General features: G+C 48.5%; 2 non-coding genes and 3 pseudogenes across 2 annotated transcripts; all 5 read left to right on the forward strand.

Annotated features, from left to right (window-relative positions):
- Positions 1 to 2,181: 2,181 nt before the first annotated feature.
- Positions 2,182 to 2,357, forward strand: LOC133106387 (U2 spliceosomal RNA; annotated as a pseudogene).
- A 359-nt stretch (positions 2,358 to 2,716) lies between these two features.
- Positions 2,717 to 2,833, forward strand: LOC133105727 (U5 spliceosomal RNA). Its single transcript, XR_009703921.1, has one exon. It is a non-coding gene; the product is annotated as a U5 spliceosomal RNA (small nuclear RNA).
- Positions 2,834 to 2,955: 122 nt separating this feature from the next.
- On the forward strand, positions 2,956 to 3,062 carry LOC133106562 (U2 spliceosomal RNA; annotated as a pseudogene).
- A 4,999-nt stretch (positions 3,063 to 8,061) lies between these two features.
- On the forward strand, positions 8,062 to 8,242 carry LOC133106434 (U2 spliceosomal RNA; annotated as a pseudogene).
- A 359-nt stretch (positions 8,243 to 8,601) lies between these two features.
- On the forward strand, positions 8,602 to 8,718 carry LOC133105728 (U5 spliceosomal RNA). The gene has a single exon (XR_009703922.1). It is a non-coding gene; the product is annotated as a U5 spliceosomal RNA (small nuclear RNA).
- The last annotated feature ends 18,081 nt before the right edge of the window (positions 8,719 to 26,799 follow it).

Below are 26,799 nucleotides of genomic sequence, written 5' to 3' on the forward strand. Positions count from 1 at the left end.
CCTAAAAGCGGGGAAGACTCCAGGGAGGGACGGGATCACCAGGGAGCTATATACCCACTTCTGGGGTATAATGGCGGAGGACCTGGTGGAAGTTTTCAACAGGGTGGGAGAAGTGGGGAAAATGCCCCAGTCAATGAGGGAGGGGGTAATAAATCTGCTCTACAAGAAGGGTGAGAGGACAGATCTGGGGAACTGGCGGCCAGTCACACTCCTCTGCACCGACTACAAGGTGCTGGGGAAGGTGCTGGCCAACAGGGCCAAGGGGGTTCTGGGGGAAGTGCTGGGACCAGATCAAACCTGTGCGGTCCCAGGAAGGATGGGGACCCAGAATTTAATTTTGCTCAGGGATGTGCTGAGCTGGGCGAGAAGCAGGAAGGTGGGGGTAGGGGTGATCGGCCTGGACCAGCAGAAGGCGTTCGACCGGGTCGACCACACCTTCCTGGTGCAGGTTCTGGGCAAGATGGGGTTCGGGGAGCGGTTTATTTCCTGGGTGAGGACCCTCTATAGTGGGGCCTTCAGCCGGGTAAAGGTGAACGGAGCTCTGAGCGCGGCGGTGTCGCAGGGCAGAGGGGTGAGACAGGGGTGCCCTCTGTCCCCACTGCTCTATGTCTGCATTATAGAGCCCTTGGCAGAACTGATGAGGCAGGACAGGGCTTTTAGGGGCCTGCAGATCCCAGGCAGCGGGGGAGAGACCTTAAAGCTGCTGCAGTATGCGGACGACACTACAGTGGTGGTCTCCTCAGACAGGGACATAGAGAGGGTCATGGGCCTGGTGGGCCAGTACTGTCGGGGGTCGGGGTCCAAAGTTAATTATAGCAAGTCGGCAGTGATGGTGACCGAGGGATGGAGAGGGAGGAGGGGGGAACAGCAGGGCCTCGCAGTGTGTGAGGACGGGATGAAGGTGCTGGGGATCCGGTTCAGCAGGGAGAGGGCAGACAGGCTGAACTGGGAGCAGTGCCTGGAAAAGGTAAGGAAGAGGGTGGGCTTGTGGAGGGCGAGAGCTTTAACAGTGACAGGTAAAGTACTAGTGGTGAAGGCGGACTTTTTGCCGCAATTGATTTATTTAGGGAGGGTTTTTCCGATGCCGGCGGTGTGCAGGGTGAAATTGAACCGGCTGATTTTTAATTTCCTGTGGGGAGGGCGGTTGGAGCCGGTAAAACGGGAGGTTTTGTTTTTGCCAGTGGAGAAAGGGGGAAGAGGCCTCGTGGACGTGGGCGTAAAGCTTGAGGTGTTATATCTGAAGGGCATTGTGGATACCCTGGTGGGGGATGAAGGCCACAAGTGCCGGCACCTCATGAAGATGTGGGTGGGGACAGCCATGAGGGAGCTGGTGGGGTGGGACAACAGGGGGCCGAGGGCGGAGGACACCCCGTGGTGGTACACAAGGGCAGTGCTCTTTTTAAGAACGCACAGGGAGATCATCATGGCGCAGGGGCTGCGGGACCATCGGGCCCTCTATAAAGCGATCCTGGGCAGGAGGACGAGGGAGGCAGAGAGGGAGGTGGAAAGGTGCGGAGGGCAATGGAGGTGGTTGACGGCCAGGTGGCTCCCAAACCGGGCAGGAGACCTGAACTGGTTGGGCGGTCTGGGAAGACTACCAGTGAGGGAGAGGATGCACAGGGCGGGCACTGCCAGGAGCCCTTTGTGCCCTAGGGGCTGTGGGAGGGAGGAGACGGGAGGGCACGCCCTATGGGAATGCCCTTTCGCAAGAGTGTTCTGGGGAAGGGCAAACAGGGGGGTGTTTCTCCCGGTATGGGCCACAGCAGTGGACAAAGAGGGGGTCATGAGGGCTGCCGGGGTGGGGAGCCTGAAGGCTGAGGAGAGGGAGGTTTTCAGCCTCCTGGTGAGCTGGGGGAAGCTGGCCCTGTGGGACAGTAGGAACAGGAAAGTACTGAATCCCTCAGATGGCACGACGGGGGTGCAGTGTTTTAAGGGGTGGGAGAGAAGAGTGGAGGTGGAGATGAGGGTGTGCGCCCAGGTAGAGGGAAAAAAAAGGGGAGAAAAGAAATGGGAAAAGGTGAAGGCCGCCTTGAGCCTCTAAGAGGCAAATGTGTAAATAGTGTAAATAAAAGTGTAAATAATGAATATATAGGTGTTGTCTGTGGAAAAGGTAAGGGGTGGGTATACAGTTGGTGTTACGTGTATGTAATGTAAATAAAATGTAAAATGTAATTTGTAAAAATAAAAGTTTCTTAAACAAAAAATCTGTTCTTATCAGTTTAATATCTGATACGTCCCCTATCAGGGGACTATATATTAAACGGATTTTTGGCACAGGGAGTCGGAGAAGGAGCTTGCTCCGTCCGCTTCAAGCATCGACCCGTTATTGCAGTGCGTTCGGGAACGGTGCGCCTCTCCAAGTTTTGTGCAAAAAAAGGTTGTGTTTTGTTGTCCTTTACTAGGTGGGTGGGTTGCCCTGTTCTTCCCCCTTTTTGTTTGTTTGTTTGTTTGTTTTTTTTGTATGTATGTAAATTGTGTTGTAAATAGGGTGAATATGTGCCCTTGTTGTAAGTGTGCTTGCCTCTGTTTTTTAGCAAAATGATGTAGTTTTCTGTGCGGGACGTAACTGTTTGTTGTCATTGCGCTGTCTCGCTTTTCCCACCTTCCCTCTCGGATTGTCTGTCCGGCCGGCCGGCTGGCGGCAGTGGCAACCCCGGGTCAGTGGGAGTGGCTGGGAAGGGGGCCGGAGGCGCCTGGTGCGCTGAAAGGTCACATTTCGCTCGGGTTTCTCTTCAGCACGCACAAATCTTTCGCCTTTTACTAAAGATTTCCGTGGAGAGGAACGCACCTGAGTTTGTGCTATTTTTGGATGCTCCGTCCACAGGACGGGGCAGCTTCGAACGGTTTAAGGACAGACGGCAATGTGCGACAGGTATGCGGGTTGCTTGCGAGTCGCCGATGAGCCGAGCCGACTTGCTCGTTTCTGGCGCCGTCGGCAGGGGCCAGTTTGTGGTTATCGCTTCTCGGCCTTTTGGCTAAGATCAAGTGTAGTATCTGTTCTTATCAGACGGAGACGACTTTCGCGATCAAAGAGTTTTTTCGTGCGGGACCATGGATGCTCCAGGACCGGAGATGCCAGGAGGAACTTTGAGGAGGAGGAATACAATTCGGCTGCAGGTTGCAATGGAGGAGAGACGGAAGGTGGATCTGCAGTTCATCATAGTAAGGCTGTTTAAAGATTTTTTCAATGTTGGAGTGGAGCGCATGTATTGTGTGCAGGACTACCCGAGTAGGGGGCTGTTTGATGTGACGCTGGACAGTGAGGGCCTGTGTCTCGAAATTTTTGAGGCCTACAAGGAGAGGAAGGAGGCTGAAGTATTAAAGGGGATAAGCATGGAGCCGCTGTTTTCAAGTGATGTGAAGCTGGTTACCCTGCTTACTTACAACCCGTTTGTGACGGCGAGGGAGGTGGAGGTGTTTCTCGGAAGATACTGCACCGTGCTAAGGCCGGAGGTGAGGATGAGAAATCGTTTCGGGGTGTGGAACGGGAAGAGGCAGGTTCTGGTGAGGCTTAGGCCGGAAGAAAAAGCGGTGGGCGGCACCTCCACACATACTGCAGGAGGTGCCTCAAGTACGGACACATGGCAAAAGACTGCAGTTTCTTTGTGTGTTTGGCATGTGGGGAGGAAGGCCATGCGGCAAGAGAGTGCCCGGCAGGAAGGAAGTGCCATCTGTGTGGGAGTGGGGAACACCTGATCCGGGACTGCCCGGCCCGGAGGCGCTCCTACGCCGAGGCAGCAGGAGGACAGCCGGCTCCCCCTGGTGGTGGGGAGGAGGAAGCGCAGGGGGAGGGGCAGCAGAGCCAGGCAGAGGAGCGGGGACGTGAGCAGGGCAGTGCTGCTTCGGCCGATGCAGCGCCTCCTGGAGGAGAGGAGGAGGAGACGCAGGCACCTGGAAGCGAGCCAGCTGGGGAGGAGCAGTCGGCGGAGGAGGCGCAGGGCTCAGGGGCAGCTCCTGCAGCAGAGGGGGTGGTGGAGGAGTCGGAGCTAGAGGCCTCAGCTTCGTCGGTGCCTTCATCTGGAGAGGTGCCCCCCCACCCCACACCCTCAGGGCAGGAGGGGAGAGGCGAAGGCAGGCAGGGCAGTGCCAGCCTCTGGTGGAGCAGAGGTGGGGCGGAAGGCAGAGGCAGCAGAAGAGGCGCCCCCAGAGGGAGTTTCTGCGGCGGTGAGGAAGGAGGCCTGGAGGGGGGGGTGAAGCGCAGCCGCACCCCCACTTGGGCGGAGGCGACGGAGGAGCTGGCAGTAGCGAGCACCAGCGGGGAGAGCGGGTCTCCAGGGCTGGGGGAAAAGAAAAAGAAGAAGAAGAAGAAGGTCAGGCTGGGCGTGGCCAGGGGGGACTTTCACTCGGACTCTGAGGACTCCCTAGGCAGGTCAAGCAGCGAGAGCCGGGTGAGGGACATGGCTTCCCCACTGTCCGAGTGTGGGTATGACGGGGGGATGGTCCAACTGAGGCCCCCGAATGAGGTACCCTTTTTGGAGTATGAGGAGGAAGGGGGAGGGAGGTTTGGGGGGTTCAGCCTGTGATGGTGGGGTTTTATTTTCTGTTTTGTTTGCGTCATGACACACTGTCTGAGAGTAATGACGTGTAATGTGAGGGGGTTGTTAAATGGGGAAAAGAGGAGGGGAGTTTTTCATTTTTTGTCTACGCAGAGGTTTACGTTTTGTTTTTTGCAGGAGGTGCATCTGAGGTCCAGTGAGGACTCTCAGAAATTTACTTTGGAATGGAAGAAGGGGTTTTCTTTTTGGAGTGTGGGTGGGGCCCATTCCTCGGGGGTGGGAATTTTGGTTAGAGGGAGGGAGATAAAAATTGTGAACGTGTTCTCGTGGGTGCAGGGGCGGGTTCTTGTGGTGGACGGGGACTGGAGGGGCATAAAATTGAGGATGGTGATTGTTTATGCTCCAGCCTTGGTGCAAAGGAGAAAGGAGTTCTTTCTGTCTTTGGAACAGGTGTGTGCCACAAGCAGGTTTGTAGTGATGGGGGGGGATTTTAATGTTTCTTTTGAATCACCGGATTGGTCGGTGGCACACCTGAAAGGTGTGTTGGGGAGGTTCTCCCTGAAGGACGGGTTTAGGGAGGTGTGGCCAAGGGAACCTGGGCTTACCTGGGGGAACAGCAGGGGGGCCAAGTCCCGTCTCGATTTTGTTTTTGTTCCGGGGGGGCAGAGGGTGAAGGCGGCCGAGGTGATCCCCCTTTATTTTTCGGATCACAGCGGGGTGGTGGTGACAGTGGGGTGGGATGCGCTAGCATTTGGGAGAGGGTGCTGGCGCATGAACACCCAGGTCTTAAAGGAGGAGGCCTTTTGCGTGCGCTTCAGGGAAGCGTACACGGGGTGGGCGAAACTGAAGCCATTTTTTAGCTCGGCGGTGGAGTGGTGGGAGGTGACGAAGGCCCGAATTAAGGCCTTTGTTATTGCCTACTGCCGGGGGAAAAAAAGGAGGGAGCAGAGGTACTCCCCTTAGGCTCCAGAGAGAGTTGGAGGGGCTCTACGAGAGCCAAGGAGAGAGATATGAAAGGGACGAGACCGTTTCCTCTTATTTCTTCCAGAGGGTGAGGGCGATAAGGGCAAAGAGGGTGATGGAAGGGCTGAGGGGGGAGGACGGGAGGGTGTATAGAGGAACGCAGGAGATGCTGAAGGTGGCCTCCTGTTACTACTTGCTCCTCTTCGGGGAAAGGGAGGTGGACAGGAGTGCCTCCGAGCGTTTTCTGGGCTTGGTGGAGGAGAGGGTGCCGGAGGGAGTGAGGGCAGTACTGGAGATGCCTTTCAGCTCAGAGGAGCTGAAAAAGGCACTCTCCGGGATGAAGGGAGGGAAGGTCCCGGGGAAGGATGGGCTTCCCAAAGAATTTTATTTTAAATTCTGGGAGCTGGTGGGCCGGGATTTTTTAGAGGTCGTTCGGGAGATCTACGAGAGGGGGGAGCTCGCCCCTTCGATGAAGGAGGGAGTGGTGGCCTTGCTCTATAAGAAGGGCGATGAGCTTGATTTGAACAACTGGCGCCCGATAACACTTCTGGGCGTCGACTATAAGCTCATCGCCCGGGCACTGGCGGGCCGGCTGAGGTTGGCCATGCCATTCCTGGTGGGAGGGGATCAGACCTGTGGGGTGGAGGGCAGGTCGGTAGCATGGAACCTCCAGCTCACAAGGGACGTTTTTTGTTGGGTGGAGGAGAGGAACCTCCCGTTAATTTTTGTTTCTTTAGATATGGAGAAGGCTTTCGACAGGGTCAGCCATGGGTTTTTGTTTGGGGTTTTGGCGCGCTTGGGCTTTGGGGTGGGGTTTTTGAGGTGGCTGCAGCTCCTGTACAAAGGGGTAGGGAGTAGGATAGGGGTCAATGGGTTTTTGGGGGAGATGGTGGGGCAGAAGGGGGGGGTAAGGCAGGGTTGCCCCTTGTCACCGCTCCTCTTTGTTCTTTACATCGAGCCGATGGCCGAGGCAGTGCGGAGGGACGGAGAGATAAGAGGGGTCCCAATGCCAGGAGCAGGGGGTGAGAGCGTGAAGGCAGGGCTGTATGCGGACGATGTCTGTCTGTTTTTGGAGGGGGACGGGAGTGTGCGGAGGGCAATGGAGGTGGTGGGGGACTTTGCCAGGGGGGCGGGGGCTTCTGTTAACCTGGCAAAGTCCACCATGAAATATTTAGGGGCGTGGAAGGGTAGAAGGGATGGACAGTGTGGGCTGCAGGTAAGTATAGGGCCAGTGAAGGTCCTGGGGGTAGAGTTTGGGGAGGGAGACAGGCGGGACGCTGTGAGGAACTGGGAGAAGAGGGTGGCGGATGTGAAGGTCAAGTTAGGCCTCTGGGCAACACGACGGCTCACACTGTCCGGGAGGGTGGTAGCGGTGAAGGCCGACATTTTTCCGTTTTTAGTTTATTTGTCTTATGTTTTTCCTTTGCCCGTGCGGCTTAAGAGGGAGCTGGTGCGGGCGGTGTTCAAGTTTTTGTGGGGGGGGGGGTTACGAGTATATAAGGAGAGAGGTGATGTATATGGCGGTGGAGGAGGGAGGGAGGGATGTGTTACATGTTCCGCTTAAGTTAGATGTGTTGTTTTTTTGTAATTTGTGTGTTTCCTTGGTTTCCCCGGTTTGTCATAAATTTCAGTATTTTGTTCGTTTTTGGTTTTCGTCCTGTGTGCGGTTTCTGGTGGGGTGGGACAATAGGGTGCCGAGGGGGCAGGTGGCCCCTGCGCATTATGTGCAGGTGGGGCGCTGGGCCAGGAGGCACAAGGAGTGTGCAGACAGGGAGCTGGTGCTGCAGCACAGGGCCCTGTACAAGGCCTTAAAGGCGCGGCTGAGGCCTGTGGGGGGGACAGGAGTGCCGGTGGGGCGGGAGGTGTGGGCGGCTATCCAGCCAAAGGGCCTGGAGAACCGCCTAAGGGACCTGAACTGGCTGGTGGCCTACGGGAGGCTGCCAGTGAGGGATGTCCTGTACCGGCACAGGCTGACCCAGAACAGGTTCTGTCCCAGGGAGGGCTGTGGGAGGGAGGAGGAGACCGTGGCCCATGTCTTCTGGGGCTGTCCCTTTGCCCAGGAGGTGTGGCAGCTGATGGGGAGGAGGTACAGGAGGGTAAGGGGCGTGACAAGGGAGGGAGTGTTGTGTGGAGAGGGGGTGGGGAGGGAGAAGGGGAGGGCCGGGTTTCAGGCACTGCTGTTGCTGAGCCTGGCGAAGCAGAAGCTGTGGGGGGCTCGGGGGGAGAGGGGGGCGGTGAAGACGGGGTGGACAGGGAGGGGGGTGGTGCGGATGGTGGAGGCGGAGGTGGAGCGGCACTTCAGATGGGAGGTGCTGAGCTGGGATTTCCACGCTGCTTGGGAGCGATGGAAGGGGGTGATATAATGGTTTTTTGAGGGGTTTGTTTGTGGTTCTGTTTTTGTTTCTGTTCTTGGTTGTGTTGCTGGTTTCTGTTCTGTTTTTGTTTGTATTGAAATGTGTTTGTACAGTGGGAATGTGTTGGGATTTTGGGACTTTAGGGGAGGGGGGGGTTTTGAGTTTACTTTTGTCAAGACGATGTGATTTGGGTTTTGTTGTTCAGTGTTGTAAGGGAATGTGATGTGTAATGTGTTTGGTGCGGACCAATAAATTAATTTAAATACAAAAAAAAAATCTGTTCTTATCAGTTTAATATCTGATACGTCCCCTATCAGGGGACTATATATTAAACGGATTTTTGGCACAGGGAGTCGGAGAAGGAGCTTGCTCCGTCCGCTTCAAGCATCGACCCGTTATTGCAGTGCGTTCGGGAATGGTGCGCCTCTCCAAGTTTTGTGCAAAAAAAGGTTGTGTTTTGTTGTCCTTTACTAGGTGGGTGGGTTGCCCTGTTCTTCCCCCTTTTTGTTTGTTTGTTTGTTTGTTTTTTTTGTATGTATGTAAATTGTGTTGTAAATAGGGTGAATATGTGCCCTTGTTGTAAGTGTGCTTGCCTCTGTTTTTTAGCAAAATGATGTAGTTTTCTGTGCGGGACGTAACTGTTTGTTGTTATTGCGCTGTCTCGCTTTTCCCACCTTCCCTCTCGGATTGTCTGTCCGGCCGGCCGGCTGGCGGCAGTGGCAACCCCGGGTCAGTGGGAGTGGCTGGGAAGGGGGCCGGAGGCGCCTGGTGCGCTGAAAGGTCACATTTCGCTCGGGTTTCTCTTCAGCACGCACAAATCTTTCGCCTTTTACTAAAGATTTCCGTGGAGAGGAACGCACCTGAGTTTGTGCTATTTTTGGATGCTCCGTCCACAGGACGGGGCAGCTTCGAACGGTTTAAGGACAGACGGCAATGTGCGACAGGTATGCGGGTTGCTTGCGAGTCGCCGATGAGCCGAGCCGACTTGCTCGTTTCTGGCTTATCGCCTGCTTGCCGCGTGCGATCGATGCCCCGCTCGCTAAATAGCTTTGGTCGCTGCCTAGAGAGCAGCTATTCAGTAAGTAACTCGGTAGTAAGTACGTAACAGTGTACTCGGTATGCGTTGAGTGTTTTTGGCGGCTGTGCCTGCCAGTGGAGGACAGTGGATCTTGGTGGGAGGAGCCAGCTGAGTCCGGTCGTTACGGTAGCTCGCCGACCGGCCAGTCAGTGCGTGCGCAGGGTTCTTGGGAAGGCGGGGAGGGGGGCCGGCTCCTGGGCCAGGTGGCGTCTGCCCCGAGCGCGGTCCGGGGCCACCGGGAGGGCGCCGTCGGCAGGGGCCAGTTTGTGGTTATCGCTTCTCGGCCTTTTGGCTAAGATAGGCGGTTTGATCTCTGGGCAAGTAAGCAATTTTGAAATCTGTAAAACAGTTTTTTTTGGAATTTTTTTGGTTTTTTCCGAGTTGAAGAAAAGGAGGTAAGTACTGTTGATTGGGGTGTGTTAAGGGGTGGAGCCCTTCGGGGCTGGGAGAAACAGGGCCTTTGTCCTGGGGTAAAAACATTTTTTTGTCTTTAAGATACGTTTGGTTAGAAAGTTAATTCTGTGTGCTGGTCTTTTTGTGTTTTTTGTCTTTTGTCGTTGGTTCTGTGTAAAGTTTGTAAAATGTCTGCGGCGAGACTGGGAAGTCGCAGACACTGCTGTGTAAGATTCCTGTTGAGAGAGAAAGACGGAAAGCTTCTGCAGCTTTCTCGTCTGGATTTCTCCAGGAAATATATCAGGGGAGTGCTGGGGTTCACCCCAGCTGAGATTAATTGCCTCGTAGTCCTCCCCCAAGGAAAAGGATTCGACGTATCCTTCAAAACGTCACAGCAACTGGCCTCGTTCTGGACAAAGTTCGAGACAGTGAAAGAGAAACTGGGCATGTTCCAGGTAGAGAGGCTTACGGACGATAGCCTGAAAGTGGCTATTGTCCGTATGTTCAATGAGACTGTGGAGGAACCGGACATTGTCACCTGGCTTTCTCGGTATTGCCAGGTGAGAGGTTCTCCACAAAAAGTAATGGATGTGGACGGCATTTGGACCTGCGTTTGGCGCGTGCCAATCAAGCTGAACGAGGACCCATCAGGGTTCAGTGGGATGCGCCACCTGCCGACACTAATTGTGCTGGGTGAGAACAGGGGGCTGATCTATTATCAGGGTCAGCCCAAGCTGTGCCGCAGGTGTGGCCAATATGGCCACCTGATTGAAGCCTGCAGAGTGGTGGTGTGTGGTAAGTGCAGGGAGGTGGGGCACCTGGCCGCTGAATGTACAACGGGGAGGAAGTGCAACCTTTGTGGGGAGAATACCCACCTGTTTCGGGACTGCCCGGATTCCTTTGCAAATAGAACAAAGGCTTTCCGGGCAGCCAGCAAAGAACAAAGTGAGCGAGAGACACAGGAGGAACAGGGAGGAGAGAAGGGGAGGACTGAGGAGGGGGAGGAGCAGGTAGGAGAGAAGGGGAGGGTTGAGGAGCAGGGAGAAGAGAAAGGGAGGACTGAGAGAGAGGCTCAGGGAGAAGGGCAGGAAGCGGAGGAGAAGAACAGCAAGGCCCAGGAGGGGGCAGGAGAGAAGGGGAGGGAAAGGGAGGGAGAGGAAGCCCAGGGAATGGAGAAGAAGGGAGCCCAGGAAGAGGTAGATGAAGAAGGGGGTGAAGTGGCCCAGGGCAAGGGAGTGGAAGACAAGGAGAGAGAGGAAGGGGTAGAAGAGGGTGAGGTAGGGGCCGGGGAGTCCAGCAGGGCCACGGTGGAGCGGAGGGTAGAAAAAAAGGACAAGAAGAGGCAGGTAGGGGAAGGGAGCGACCAGGGAAGCCTGGTGTTGTTTCCAGAGGAGACCCTGGAGAACCTGTACGGGATACGGGGGGAGTCGGAGTCCGAGTCCGGGTCCGGGTCCGGGTCCATGGTGACTGTGGAGTCCGAGGAGGAGATGGAAGCGGCTCAGGCCGGGGTGATGAAGAGGCTGGCTGACGAGGTGGTGGGGCCTGAGAAGGAGGGCGGGGTAAAGAAGGGACGGGTGAGTTTCAGGGAGAGGTGGGGCTTGCTGGCTGGGGAGTCGGACAGTGAGCCCACTGCTTCGTCCCCGGTCTTCCCGCAGCTGTCTCCCAATGAGTGGCCGTACCTGGGGGTGGACCCGCCCACCACCGGGGGAGCCCCAGGGGGGGTAGAGGCAGAGCCAGCAGGGGGCAATAAGCCCTAGTGGTTAGAATTTTTTTTATTTTTGGTACCATGTTTTTAAGGAAGGTTTTAGTGATTTTTTATCCCCTTAAAAAAAAAAAAAAAAAGGCCACCATCTCAATAGCCACTTTGAATGTGAGAAGCATCTGTACTCCAGGGAGGGCGCAGGCGGTTTTTGCAAACTGTGGGGGCAGACATCCTCTGCCTACAGGAATGCTGCCTGCCCCTCAGCTCCTCCTATAAACAGTGGGAGAGGAGGTGGACCCACGGCCCGTCGGTGTGGAGTGGGTCGGATGGGAACAAGGCGGATGGGGTGGCAGTCCTGGTGCGCAACACAAGGGTGGAGGTGGTGGGTCACACGGTGATTAGACCAGGTAGGGTTTTAGCGGTTTCTTTGAGTTTCGGGGGTGTGGCATTTCGGGTAATAAATGTTTATGCCCCAGCGTTAAAGCAGGACAGATTTGATTTATTTCACGGGTTATCCCCACACCTGCTGGGGAGGGTTCCACTTCTGTTAGTGGGGGATTTTAATTGCGTTTTAGAAAGGGAAGGGAGGAAGGGTTTTGGGGATTTTAAATTAGATAGGACCTCTTTGTTTTTAAACACGGTTTTAAAGGATTTTAAACTTAAAGATCTCTTAAGAGAGGTAAATACGGCTCCGGGCTTTACCTGGAGTAGTCCGGATGGGGCCAGAGCCTCCAGAATTGATTTTATTTTCGGAAGGGGGGTGGCAGCGGCTACAGCACGGGCCACCCCGGTGTTTTTCTCGGACCACGTCCTCCTGACCTGCTCCCTGGTGCTGGAAGGCAGCCTGGAAGTAGGACGGGGGGTGTGGAGGCTGAACTGTCTCCTGCTAAAGGAGCGGGGAGTGCAGGAGCAGTTCAGGAAGGAATATTTAGCCTGGCAGTCTCTCCAGGACCTTTTTGGGAGCAGGGCGGAGTGGTGGGAGGACACAAAGCCCAAAATAAAGGGTTTTTTTATCCACGCTGGCGTGGAGAAGCGGGAGAGAGAGAGAGGCGCGTGTGGGCCGGGCTCCAGAGGCGCCTCAATCGCTACTCTAACCTCCTGCTCGGGGGTTTTGACTTCCGAGCGGAGGTGGAGGAGACGAGGCGTCTCATGGCTGCCATGGCAGAAGCCCAGGGGAAGGGCGTGATTTTTAGGAGCAGGGAGAGGGACATCGACGAGGGAGAGGCCTGCACCAGGTACTTTTTTAAAAGGGTGATGGCGCAGGGAGCCCTCATGAAGGGTTTGAGAAAGGAGGATGGCTCCTTGGCTCAAACGAGTGAGGGTTTGAGGGAGGAGGTGGAAAGGTTCTTCTCCAACCTCTTCTCCACCAAGGAGGTGGTGGAGGAGAGGTTGGAGGAGTTTCTAAGGGTAATGAACAGAACTGTTGGAGAGGGGGTGGGTCTTGAGGCCCCCATAGTTTTAGCGGACCTGTCCACCACCCTGAGGTCTTTTAAGAAAGGGAAAGCTCCAGGGGCAGATGGCTTGCCCCTGGAATTTTATGAGACCTTCTGGGATCTGGTGGGTCCAGATTTGGAGAAAGTTTTTCAGGAGTTTGATTTTAGGGAGCAGCTCCCGGACAGTTTTAAGGAGGGAGTTGTGACGGACCTAAAGAACTGGCGTCCGATCACACTTTTAAATTTTGATTTGAAACTTTTTAGTAAAATTTTAACTATCAAAATGAAATCAGTTTTAGGGGGATAGATACACCCGGATCAAACCTGTGCAGTGGCCGGAAGGAGGATCACGGACAGCCTGGTGTTGGTGAAAGATGCCATCTGTCTGGCGAGAGATAGAAATCTGAAATTAGCGCTTCTAAATTTAGATTTCGAAAAGGCTTACGATCGGGTCTCGCGCCAGTACATGTTCAGTGTACTGCAAAACGATGGGCTTTCCGGCCGGGTTTCTAGCTCGGGTGGGACTCCTTTACGCGGGGGCGAGGAGTAGATTCTTGGTTAATGGGATCCTAACCAGGGCAGTGACAATCAACTGCGGCGTCCGTCAGGGGTGTCCCTTATCCCCTCTTCTGTTTGTGTGCTGTATAGAGCCATTTGCAGAGGTCTTGAGAAGGGAAGCCTGGATAGCGGGTTTAAAGATCCCGGGTAGTGGGGGGAGGTGGGGGGGAGTGTGGTTTAGTTTTGTGTGGTGGCGTATCCGGGATGGCAGCTGCTAGGGTCGGCGCCCGGAGGCACTGCTGTGTCCATTTCTCCCTGAGGGAGAAGGAAGGGAAGCTCCTGGTGATGTCCCGTTTGGACTTCTCCAGGAAGCTTCTCATGGGAGTGTTGAAGTTTGTGCCAGGGGACAAACTGTTTGGTGGTTCTCCCACAGGGGCGAGGCTTTGATGTAAGTTTCAGAACCCCCCAGCTGTTGGTTTCTTTTTGGAACACCCTCGAGAACATTAAGGACAGCTTCTCAATGTTTGACATTGAGAGGCTTACAGACAACTCTGTTAAGTACATCATCTTTAAGATGTACAACGAGACGGTAGAGGCAGAGGACCTGGTTTCATGGCTGACTAACTACTGTCTCGTTCGAGGGACAGCTCAGAAAATACTAGACATTGATGGTATCTGGACGGGGAGTTGGAAGGTGCCAGTAAAATTGGTGGAAGACAAAACGGGTTACGGGGGATTGAGACACCTGCCCTCCCTCATTGTCCTGGGAGAGAACAGGGGGCAGGTCTTTTATCAAGGCCAGCCAAAACTGTGCAGGAAGTGTGGGGCCTATGGTCACCTGGCAGAGGCCTGCCAGGTAATTTTTTGTAATAGGTGCAGGGAGGTGGGGCATCTTGCTGCTGAGTGTGGGAATGGGATCAGGTGCAACCTCTGCAGGTCATCAAACCACCTGTTCAGAGATTGCCCTGATTCCTATGCAAATCGGGAGGGAAGAAGTAAATAATAATTTTGGTTTTTTTTTTAAGATAGTTTTTAGGCCTTTCAGCTTTATTGGACAGAATCCTGGTGAACGGGGTCCTCTCCAAGGCAGTAGGTGTCCGCCAGGGCTGTCCGTTATCGCCACTCCTGTTTGTGTGCTGTATAGAGCCACTGGCACAAGTGTTGAGAAGGGATACCCGGATATCAGGGCTGGGCATTCCAGGGAGCGGTGGGCAGGAGGCCCGCTGCATTGTATATATGGATGACGTGACCGTACTGTGCACTGACCAGCCTCCCATTGACCGGACTGTTGACAGGACAGTGTGGTTTGGGAGGGCCTCAGGGGCAAAGCTGAATAAAGACAAGTGTGACTTGAAACTGTACAGACGTTGGACAGACTGAACTCTCTGGAATGCCAATGACCGTAAGACCGGGACAGGTAAGAATCCTCAGGGTCCATTTTAATACCGACGGACGTGGGGATGGGAACTGGGAGTGGATTTTAAAAACAGAAAAACGCTGGGGTTTTGGAGCCTAAGAATTATCACGAGGGAAAAATTTTAAAAATCTGTGATTTTTCCCTTGTGGCTGTTTGATAGTGTTGTGTTTGTGCTGTCTCGTGCAGTGTTGTCTCGTCTTGATCGTGCTCCATTTGATTTTTTATGGGGCACAAAGTGGGAACGCTTGCCCAGAGCTGTTAAAAAGAAACCAGAGAAGGGTGGGAAGGGGGTTCTGGATTTTTACACTGTGTTGTGGTGCCACTTTGTGGCGCTGCAGGTGTCCTTGTGTCTGTCCCTGTCTTGTAAAGCGTCTTTTTGTGTCAACTTTTTTAGCGGGGCCTATTTTAGAAACATTGGGGTGGTGAACTCCCCACCCAGCAATAGCGTGCCATATGAAACAAGCCAAAAGAACAATTCCACTCAACCCCAAAAACCTCCCTCTCTGCCAAAACGAACCAGCTCCACCTCCATCAAAGTCCAACCAAACAGGTCACTATATCTCCAACATTTTACATTTTGTTTATTAGGGCCCAAGCACCGTAGGGTGCGAAGGACCCTATTGTTAATTGGAAGGATTATCATTATTATTATAGGAAGTCAGCCATTTTGGATTTAGTGCGTTTTCACGTGTACTAAACTTTTAAATACTCCTGCTAGGGGGTTTCATCACATTCACACCAAATGTGGTCAGAATGGTCTCAGGATAGTAATGATTTTGAATTGGGAGGATATACCTACAATTTCCATGTCTAGCCACGCCAACAGGAAGCGGCCATAATTTCATGGTCTACATTGTCTGATCTGGCTGATATTTTACAAATATGTTCATTGTTGGAGTGTAATCACATCATATACCAAGAACGGGTCAATGTTATAGCGCCACCATCTGGCAACAGGAAGTGAGGTTATCATATTTGTATGTGTTCCTGCAAGGGCATTTATCACATTCACACTAAATGTGGTCAACATGATCTTAGGATAGTCCTGACCCTAAATTGCGAACGGATTTTTGATATCTCGAACGGTATGGCAATGGCGAGGCGTACAATACACACGTTGGGTCTCATTCATGAAACGTGAGCTGAACGAATTTGTGTGTAAAATGCGAGCAGAGGGAAATTTACGGGTTTTTGGCATTCATCAATATTTTAGTAGCTCCGATCTTTTCGTAGCTACTAACAAAATCTACACCTGCTGCTGACCACCTTGTGTAAATTCAAGAATGCACATAAATAATGCTTGTCACTACTGGAAATTTACGTTTTTATTCATATTGCGCGCTCTGTTATGTAAACAATACGCAGATGCCTTTGAAACACGTGATATGAACATGACAATTAAAAATATAATACATTTAGTTAAATTAGTTGGCAATTAGCAGGTTTAAGATCCAGATTAGGTTCATGATTGTGAATTATCTATGAAAATCAACTCAATAGATTACACATTCTTTGTGACGCATTTGCTTACATAAACCGGAAAAACTTTAATTCCGTTAATGTGCAACTGATCTGTGAGGCACACGCTGCTACTCAGGCCGTTGTGGAGCGCACAAATGGGGTCTTGAAGGCAAGATGGATCTGCCTGGACAATAAAGGCGGTACCCTTCTTTATGCACCCGTGAAGGTGTGCAAAATAATATTAGCCTGCTGTGTCCTGCACAAAGTGGCCATTAAACAGGGCCTTCCCCTGCCTGAAGTCCCCAATGCAGAGGAACGACTGCCTCCGGAACCAGCTCTTGGGCCTCGAAATGCGGCTGCTATACAGACACGCCAGCGACTTGTAGAGCAATTTTAAGGTAAGTGTTGCTAAGACTGAATAAGCTGTGCACATTTTAGGCCGACAAGCTTTGCAAAAAGTTAGTTTCATTTGTATTTTGTTTTATATTTATATACAACATCCTGTTTCAGTAGGCTACCTCAGTTCATTTTCAGGTCATGCTCTTTAAAATGTATACAAATAGGCTATATTTAATTATCAGAGTAAAAGAGAGTAGCTTGATTTTCTTGTAGTAAATAAGTGTTTTCCCAGGATAAACACAGACATCACACAATACTGACAACATAACGCTTTATTGTTGAGGACGCAAAAGTGCCTTGCAGATTTCCTTCAAGCTGGTGTTAATTTCTTGGAGGGACGTGTCGATTTGGTTGACTGCTGTAAGTAGACTTTCTTGATTCCTCAGGACCTCATCCATAAGGACAGCCGGATCACCTCTTCGGCCTCGGTACCTGGGTGCAGCAGGTGGTGGAGCCACATCATGGGAGGTGCACTCGCCAGCTAGAAATATGACACAACATTTGTTTTTTTTCGTTTTATGTGTGGCTCTTTTTTCATTTGAAAGAAACATTAAATAAATCTTAATTGAAAAATGTTTAATTTACGTTGGATGCAGACTGACTTATTTTTACATTACATTACGTGGCATTTAGCAGACGCTCTTATCAGGAGCGACGTACAACAAAGTGCAAATCAAACACAAGAACACGTGCAAAAGTGGACCTGAGAGGACAGTACAGTTCCGAGTCCTAGTGTAAACATACAGAAATTCAGAACCCTTGAAGAGTTGTTTGGAGCTGTACAGTACAAAACAGAGCTTTAGGCTATTAAGATTCAAATAATTTGAAGACGATGCATACAAAACTGCAGTGGGCTATACGCTATCCGTATCCTTTCTTGAAATGAATGTTAAATAGCTGTACATTCCGACACTGATATCCATTACGCACCATATCGCACAATATAAAATTACTGGTTTCCCGTTTCCACTTCATTCAATCCGAAGAGAAACCCCCACAAATGTTCTGTTTGTTTGGTGGGACTGTACGACCTAGGTTAAACTACACTAACCACTAAGCTATCAGTGATGGTTTTCAGAATGTATTATGATACAACAATTATCACCTTACCATCTGGGTTTGATGTTGTCTCCAGTGGAGGCATGTCGGTGTCTCCGTCAGGTATAATTCCTGACAGAGAGGTCTCCCCAATAATGCCAGCGATGCGCTCGTCAGCAGGTGATATTTGTGCCTGTGAGCCTCCTCCTCCTGTGGCTGATGCATGTTTTTTTTGTGCGCTTATGCGTTTCTTTGCCTCCAGTTTCATGTCAAACCATTTACGTTTAACCTCGGATATGGTTCTATTGTCTACAGAGGCAACATTAACAGCATCTGTCACCTCCTTCCAGGCCTTCGCTTTGCCTGTCCCTGTCACAACACCACTACTGATAGAAGAAAATGAAATATTTTTTACCCAATAACATATTTCACCCAAGATGATTTCGATCTCCGCTTCGGAAAAGGATTTTTATATATATATATATATATATATATATATTTTCTCTCTCTTTCCTTGTTTGTGCCATGATGACTGACAGGTCGACTGGATGCTTCTACACCTCCTTATATGGCAATCATTGTCTATTCATGGGCGGGGATTTATGCTAATTGCTGATTACCGGGAGCGCGCTTTCACTTTACGATGGATTGGCATTCATGATCATACACACGAGTTTACGATCAGATCTGGGTTTCCCGCGGCGTTCATGAATCCGGAGTAGGTTTTTAGTAGTGTGGACGTTTATGTGCAAATCTGCACATAGACTTACTAACGTTTCATGAATGAGACCCGTTATGCGCAAAAACAGGAAGTGGGCTTCATTTCGTTCTACATCGTCTGATCTGGCTGATATTTTACAAATATGTTCACTGTTGGAGTGCAATCACATCCATATACACATTCATGTGGGAGTGGCTACACAGCGCCCCCTGTTGTTCTTTTCTAATATTGAGGACATATACTTTCACGTAAATGCACCAAATCTGGTAGACCTTTAGGTCTCCTCAAGACACACATTTCTCATTTGCATCCCTTAACTTTTCCGAACAGGAAGTCAGCCATTTTGGATTTTGTGTGTTTAAGTGTTTTTACACGTACCAAACTTTGAAATACTCCTCCTAGGGGGTTCATCACATTCACACCAAATGTGGTGAGAATGGTCTCAGGATAGTCCTGATGCTAAATTGAAAGGATATTTCTGATCTCTCAAACGGTACGGTACGGTGTACAATTTTATGTCGCGCCGTGCCAACAGGAAATGGCCGTAATTTCATTCTAGATCGTCTGATCTGGCTGATATTTCACACATATGTTCGTTGTTGGAGCTATATACAAAACAGCTGTTTGGAAAGTTAGCTTGCAAACCAAGAAGTCTTAAGGAATTTGAGGCGTTTCTATTTGACTTCATTTGAGAGAAAATTGTAGGCTCCCTTGAGGAAACAGTGAAGCTGACTACACAATCTATTTGACTCAGACAAATTGCGTCACTAACTTCCCTCCATTTCTGATACGCGGATTCCATCTATTGGCAAAAAGTGGTGATTTGTTCAAGTGATTTGTCAACGATTGTTTGTTTTTTATAGAGAGCCAGTATGCATAACGATGTATGATTTACAGCTGCTGCCTACGTGACAAAATGTATTGACAACACCCAGCCCAACGTTTCTTTTATCTATCTTCATTATATGAATAGAATAACTAAAATAAATATCAAAGACATTTAGACTTAGACAGGCTTTTACTGGCAGGACAGTATCATATTTAAAAGATTAACACATAGGCTATAATACAGTATAATGCATTGATGTGAACTGTTATTTTGTTACTAAATCATATTGTAGCATATTTAGGAATATAAAAAACAGCCCTTAGCACAGTTAGGTTGCAAACCAAGAAGTCTTTTTGTCGCGCTGAATTAATTAACGGTTGCATTCATTTCTCAGGAATGAAGTGAAAAAGAAACGTTAGCATCTGAGGTGGCTCATATCAGCTGCTCGAACCCTACATGATCATGAGACCGTTATGTTCAACAACGGTATCGCAGGCAGGTAGTTTCGAGATGAGACGCACAGGCTAACAGCAGCCAGTCTGTGAGGCCAAAAACAGGTCAGCTACATTGGTTTACATGAATAGAAAACTTTCAGTTAAATCGCCAGCTCTGTTAGTTTATTAGGCTTGTCATTAAACACCAACTAAGAGAACAAAATCTCGCTAGAAAAGGCAAATACCGTATTGAGGGCAGAGAGTTGGCATCTCCTTTAGATTTGGCTGAACAAATGCGTTTCAGGCAGGATAATTATCGCTCAATCCTTGCAATATTATCCGACCCTTCATTGACAAAATGATTTAACCAAGAAAAAAGAAACATACAACTTTTGGCCAATAGATGTGACCCAGGTATAAAAAATAGGGCAGTGTAGCGTAGTGGTTAAGATATTTGCCTGGGACGGTCAGTGGTTTGATCCTCGGTGCAGCCACAATAAGATTGAATAGATCTTTAAGCCAATGGTTTAATTTTGAATGCATATTTATAACCTAATGTCTTTTCAAGCATAAATTGTGCCTCCCAGTGTAAAAACTGTGATAATTAATCTCTGCTCTCCATCATTGTGCGGGTAAACATTACAGGACTGTAGCATGTTATCACGTTGCGCAAGCAAGAAGTGATTTTTTGTTGATATCTTTTAGGCCTTTTTCAGCTTTATTGGACAGTATAGTATAGAGAGACAGGAAGAATGGGGGCGAGAGAGAGGGCAAGAGAGAGAGAGAGAAATACGACAAATGTCAGACGGTCGGATTCGATCCGCCGACGTCGCGGCTCGCAATGAGCATGCGGTCAGTGCTCTATAGGCTGCGCCACCGAGACGCGATTTTTGTTTCATTCTACATTGTCTGATGTGGCTGAAACTTCACACCTGTTCATTTTCGTGCCAGGCAAAAAGGAAGTGGTCTGACTTCAATTCTCCATTGTCTGATGTGACGGCAACTTCACACAGATGCTCATTGTTGGAGTGTAATCAAATCGATATACCAAAAATGGCTCAATGTTATAGCGCCACCATCTGGCAACAGGAAGTGAGGCTTATATCATAGTTTTATGCATTCCAATAGCGGCACCAACATCTTCATTGATCAAAGGGGAATTCCTGTGCACACTATACGTTGCCCAGGAAGGTAATTATTTCCAAAGTGTGTATATATTGTTAATCATGGCATTGGCACAACTATGCCACCAAGGCGACTGCGCCCATGGTGCTTGGGCCCGCTCATTGCTGCTTGCAGCTATATTTATTATTATTATTATTATTATTCTCTTTAAATGGGAACAGTTTACCTGAGCAATCATGAAAAGAAACCAGAGAAGATGTGGTGCCACGTTTTGGTGCAGCAAGAGTCCTTGTGTTTGTCTTGCAAGGCTTTTGTGAATTAATTTAGCGGGGCCTATTTAAGGAGCATTGGGGTAGTCTGGGTTCCTTTAACCCTTTGCCTGATTTCAGAGTTTGCCTAACCTTTCTGATTTGTTTGCGCCACATCCGTTTATTTGGTTTTGACTTTTGATTCCGTTTTTTTGCTTTGATTTTTGCCTACCCCGTATGTACCTTTGCCCTTTTATTTTCTGGATTTTGACCTCATCACTTTTTCAACTTTCCTTTTGCATCTCATTTTGGCTTGGTTATCTTGTGATCTCTTGGCTTTGACTTGGAATGTAATAAACAATGTTTGGCAATATCCCTTGCTCTGCGTCTGGGTTCTCAGGGCCGTACATAACAAATATGCAAGTTTTGTTCAGCACAAATTCTGACTCATCTCATCCATATTGACACGGGGTGATGATTATTCTCTGGCAGGGGAGGGGCGATATCATGACCGCCTACTGTAAAGCTTGATAATTACAGTGAAGTACAGGCGAGTCACTTCTTTTGAGGTGAACATTTTATCACGGAAAATGGCACGAATGACTGGACTTCAGGTGCTGCATGCCTTGTGGAAGAAGCAAACAACTCATCTGGTATCGACAGTGATGAAGAGTCATTCTGAACAGCAAAAGGAACCAGCTGAGGAACAACTTCATGAGTAAATGCATTTCCTGCATGTGGACTGCAACTTCTCCAACTTTGAATAAAGTAATATTTACATTTGTAAATTACTATACGTGATGTGTAGTGGTGTAGCCAGGATTCTAAAACTGGTTGTACTTGCAGCACAATCAATATTAATGGACTGTATCTATGTTCAGGGAAATGGCAGAAAAAGAACACTTTGCTAAACAGACCAACTGCAAGAGGAAGTGTATGTCTTAAGATAATATTGTTAAATATGTGCTGTATAAAAACCTGTGGTGTTCTTCCAAATAGTCAATAATGCATGTTTGTAAGTTCCCACTCTGTTCTGAATTTATAAAGGATTCTTACCATTACATCTCAAAATCATACCTCTGCATTTTTTTCTTAGGTAGAGGCACCTTTGTTTGTAGGCTATACACACACACACAGGATTTATAAATTAGATTTTTTGGACAGTGCTGCAACAAATTCTTACATGCTATACAAAGAACTGTCATCACTGGAACAGGAAGCAGTGGCACTTATGGAGGAGCTCACTGCACAGCTGTGTGGTGTCTCAGAAACGGTACCCAAGGAATCTCAACAGGCCATGTATGATCATGTGCCTGTGCCTCCAGCCACACAGACTCTGGATGTCAACAAGGTGGCGGCGTATGGTCGCAAGAGGTGCATGCTGTGCAGGATGGACATTGGGAAGAAACAGAACACTCCGGGTGATGTCCCCCTTTGTGGACAGCTAAAAGGGCACATTTGGGATATTTGGGAATTGCATCTTCATTGTATGTAGATTGTGTGGTGATTTCAATAAGTTCCTGAATCAAAATATGTATGTCTTTGAAATGGCTCACCGAGTACTGCTTTGTGGAAAGGCGTTCTCTTAGAGGTAGGGAGGGGTCAGGCCAAGTGTGAAAAGCCTACTTACTCAGCCTTATATTTTATATTTCTAATTGGATTTACTACAATATCTTTGAGACCCAAGACCAAGATGAACAAATGTCAGCAATCCAAACAATTGGTTAGTGCAGGCTCTTGCAACATTCCTGTACGGGCTCAAAACTGAGGGTTTGAATGTGTGATTCTAGAGCAATTTACAACCCAGAAATGATTCAGTCCTACTTGCTGTTCTCATATGATTGTAGTGGAGTTTGTGCTGAAACACTTTGGAATCACTGTATATAAATTTGATTAAAATGACAAATGTCAGAGCGTGGCAGTCATTACTTCTCATTTTGCCTTCAGACCCCAGAGGGTTAAAGCTGAGCAGAAACAGCTTTTGCACTGAAAGCACTGCCTAAGCACATTTGGGATAAATAAGGATTTCTGGGTGTGTGTGATGTGAATTTATGGAGTAACAAGGGAGTTTCTGGCATAAAGTACTCAGGCTATTTGTCAGGAGATAGATGGGTTGAAGTAGAGGCCAATGTTTGAACATCGAGCCACAGAAATAAGTTTGAGGCAATTTGATACTCCAGAAATGTACTGTTCCTCATTGCAATCCCAAAAGCCAGGCTTCTGCCCAGTTTCTAACTGGGGACCAGTCTCGTGTGAGGCAAATGCGATAACCATGATACTTTTGAAACCACATGGCAGCAAGGCATCATAATTAAACTGCACCCTGGTCCTGGAGAGCTGCAGGATGTGCTGGCTTTCGTCTCCACCTTAAAATAAGCAACCGATTCAGACCCAAGAAACCAGGTGAGGTGAGTTAATTGTGTAATCAACGGCTTTCATTGATCAATTAATGCCAAGTAACAACGAAATCCAGCACACCCTGCGGCTCTCCAGGACCAGGGTTGCCGACCCCTGAATTAGGGGAACCACAAGAGGAGAAAGGGAAAATGGTAGAAGAATCCAATTAGACTTATGAGGCACTGCCAAACACAGTTTCTAAAGAATAACTGGAGTAGCTCCACACAAACTGGAGAGCTTTAGAAAGAGAGAGAATATTCCAGAAAATTGATAGAGCCACCTGAAGACAAAGTAACATGAGAAGAGAAGTGCTGAATGTCTTTTAAAATATCTGTGCAACTGGGCATTGGCTCAGGGTCTGAAGCAAAATGAAACACACAAACCCAGAAATGAGGGGAAAATGAGCCTTAAATAGAGTAGGCCCCGCCTACCAATAATGGATAATTGGTTTGGTAATTAGACTGCACCTGGCTACCAAGTAACCAAGGCAGCAATCTGCACACGTGAGCCAAAAAAAAGTACTGGCTGGAAAATGAGTTGGGAAACCCTGACAGCGGTAAAAGGAAATCTCAGATCCTGAGTTTGATGTGTAGTTTGTGCAGTGGAGTGGCTATCACGTTTCCCAAGAAAACAAAAGGTCCTCAGTTTAAAGCTGAGCAAGAACTGCCTCAGCACACTTGTGATGAACAAGGATTCATGGGTGTGGCTGACGTGCATTTATGGATTAACAAATTCTTCTGGCATAAAGTACTCAGGCTAATTGTCTGGAGATAAATTCAAACACTGGTCTCTGCTTGAACCTTTCGGATATCAACGTTAAGCCACAAATATAAGTTACAGGCACTACACTGCAGAAACTACACGTCAATTTCCTGAGAATGTGCCCTTTTTGTGACTAAGCATTAAAAAAAATTATTATGATATCTTGCTGGCATATGGTTTCTTGTGTATTGTGCTTATTACGTTAGCCTCAAAAGACAAAGGTCCCTAAATTGGGCAGAAGCATGGCTTTTGGGATTGCAACGAGGAACAAAGCGCATGTCTGGAATATCAAATTGCATAAAGTTTCTCTCTGTGGCTCAACGTTGATGTAAGAATTTCAAACATTGGTCTCTACCTGAACCTATCTATGAATCTGACAATTATCCTGAGAACATTATGCCAAAAGAACCATCTTGTTAATCCATAAATTCATGTCACCCACACCCACAAATCCTTGTTCATGGCAGGTGTGCTTAGGCAGTGGTGATAGAGCAGAAACAGCTTTTTCACTGTCTCAAACCAAGGACCGTTAGCATTCTTGGCAAACCTGATAGCCACTACACTGCAGAAACTTCACATCAAGCTCAATACCTGAGTAGTTTTGGCAGGAAAAAGTGCTTCGACACAAAAAGATTGTGCACTTTGATTGACTTAGCATTCAAAGCAATTAATATATCTTGCCGGCATGCGGTTTGGATTGTGTAGTGCTTATCACGTTAGCCTCACACGCCATAATGTCCCTAGTTTAAAGCCGAGCAGAAACATGGATTTTGGGATTGCAACAAGGAACACAGTCCATGTCTGAAATATCAATAGTGTAAAACTTCTCTCTGTGGCTCAACGTTGACATCTGTCAAGTCCAAACATTGATCTGTACTTGAACCAACCTATCTATCTCCTGACAATTAGCCTGAGTAATTTATGCCAGAAGAGCTACATTGTTAATCCAAAAGATCATGTGACCCATGAATCCTTAGTTATCTTAAGTGTGCTTGGCCAATGTGAAAGCCGTTTCTGCTCGGTTTTGAACCAAGAACCTTTAGCGTTCTTGGCAAACATGATAGCCACTAGCCTGCAGGAAAATGTGCTTCAAACAAACATTTTTTGTAATTTTCATAATTTAGCATTCAAAGCCATTAATATACCTTGCTGGCACGTAGTTTCGGTTGTGCAGTGCTTATCACATTAGCCTCACACGTGATAGGCCCTCAGTTTAAAGCCAAGCAGAAACATGGCTTTTGGGATTACGAGGAACACAGTGCATGCCTGGAGTACGAAATTGTCAGCAACACATCATATTAATTGCGTTTAATTAAAAGTTATGAAAATTGCACAACGATTTTGTGTTGAAGCACATTTTCCTGCTATAAGGGAGTGGGGATGGAAGACCAGCCGAGACCTAAAAGGGAATCTTAAGTTACCCACTGGACGTGTGATAGCCACCAATAGAATCTAGGGGAACCACAAGAGGAGAAAGGGAAAATGGTAGAAGAGTCCATTTAGACTTATGAGGCACTCCCAAACAGTTTCTAAAGAGTAACTGGAGAGCTTTAGAAAGAGAGAGAATATTCCAGAAAATTGATACAGCCACCTGAATACAGAGTAACATGGCTTAGGAAGAGAACCTCAACAGGGTGAAATCAGACAACAAAACTCTAATCTTAATCCTAAGAAAAGAGAAGTGCTGAATGTCTTTTAAAATATCTGTGCTACTGGGCATTGGCTCAGGGTCTGAAGCAAAATGAAAAACACAAACCCAGAAATGAGGGGAAAATGAGCCTTAAATAGAGTAGGCCCCGCCTACCAATAATGGATAACTGGTTTGGTAATTAGACTGCACCTGGCTACCAATTAAGGCAACGATCTGCACACGTGAGCCAAAAAAAGGTACTGGCTGGAAAATTAGTTGGGAAACCCTGACAGCAGCAAAAGGAAATCTCAGATCCTGAAAATTTTTATTTTGACACTTTCTTGCACATTTTTTCTTTTGTCATATTTGGCACATTTTCTATTCATTTCAGTCCAAAGAATCAAAATTTTAAAACAGCTGGATTTTTTCGTTTTTCAGGCCCCCCTCAACTATTGGACAGACTAAAGATATACATTTTTAGCCTAGCTTTAAATAAGGTGATAGTGTCCGCACCTCAAACATGAGCAGGCAATTTGTTCCACAGGAATGGAGCACAATCGGAAAAGGCTCTGCCACCTATGGAACTTTTAGTTATTCTAGGAATAACAAGGAGGCCTGCACCCTGTGAACGGAGTATTCATGAGGGAGTATAAGGATGAAGTAAATTGTTTACATACAGAGGCGCAAGCCCATGTAAGGCTTAAAAAGTCAGAAGTAGTATTTTGTAATCTATTCAGAAATTAACAGGCAGCTAACCCTGGGCTAATTGTCAGGAGATAGCCAGGTTGGTTCAAGTACAGACCAATGTTTGGACTTTTCTGATATCAACGTTGAGCCACAGAGAGAAGTTTTACACAATTTGATATTCCAGACATGCACTGAGTTTCTTGTTGCAGTCCCAAAATCCATGTTTCTGCTCGGCTTTAAACTGTGGACCTTTCGCCTGTAAGGCTAACGTGATAAGCACTACACAACCGAAACCGCATGCCAGCAAGGTATCATACTAATTGCTTTTAATAACAAGTCATGAAAACTGCACAATCTTTTTGTGTTGAAGCACTTTCTCCTGCCAAAATAACTAAGGTTTTGAGCTTGATGTGAAGTTTCTGCAGTGTAGTGGCTATCATGTTTGTCAAGAACGCTAAAGGTTCTTGGTTCAAAACCGAGCAGAAACTGCTTTTTCCACTGTAAACACTGCCAAAGCACATTGCGATGAACAAGGATTTGTGGGTGTGGGTGACGTGAATTTATGGATTAACAAGATGGTTCTTCGGGCATATTATACTCAGGCTAATTGTCAGGAGATAGATGGGTTGGTTCACGGAGAGACTACTGTATGACATTTTCTGACATTAACCGTAAACCACGGTGATGAGTTTTTCCGCAATTTCGTACTCCAGACAGGCGCTGTGTTCCTCGTC

The sequence above is a fragment of the Conger conger genome, chromosome 12, assembly GCF_963514075.1.
Source record: "Conger conger chromosome 12, fConCon1.1, whole genome shotgun sequence".
NCBI lineage: Eukaryota > Metazoa > Chordata > Actinopteri > Anguilliformes > Congridae > Conger > Conger conger.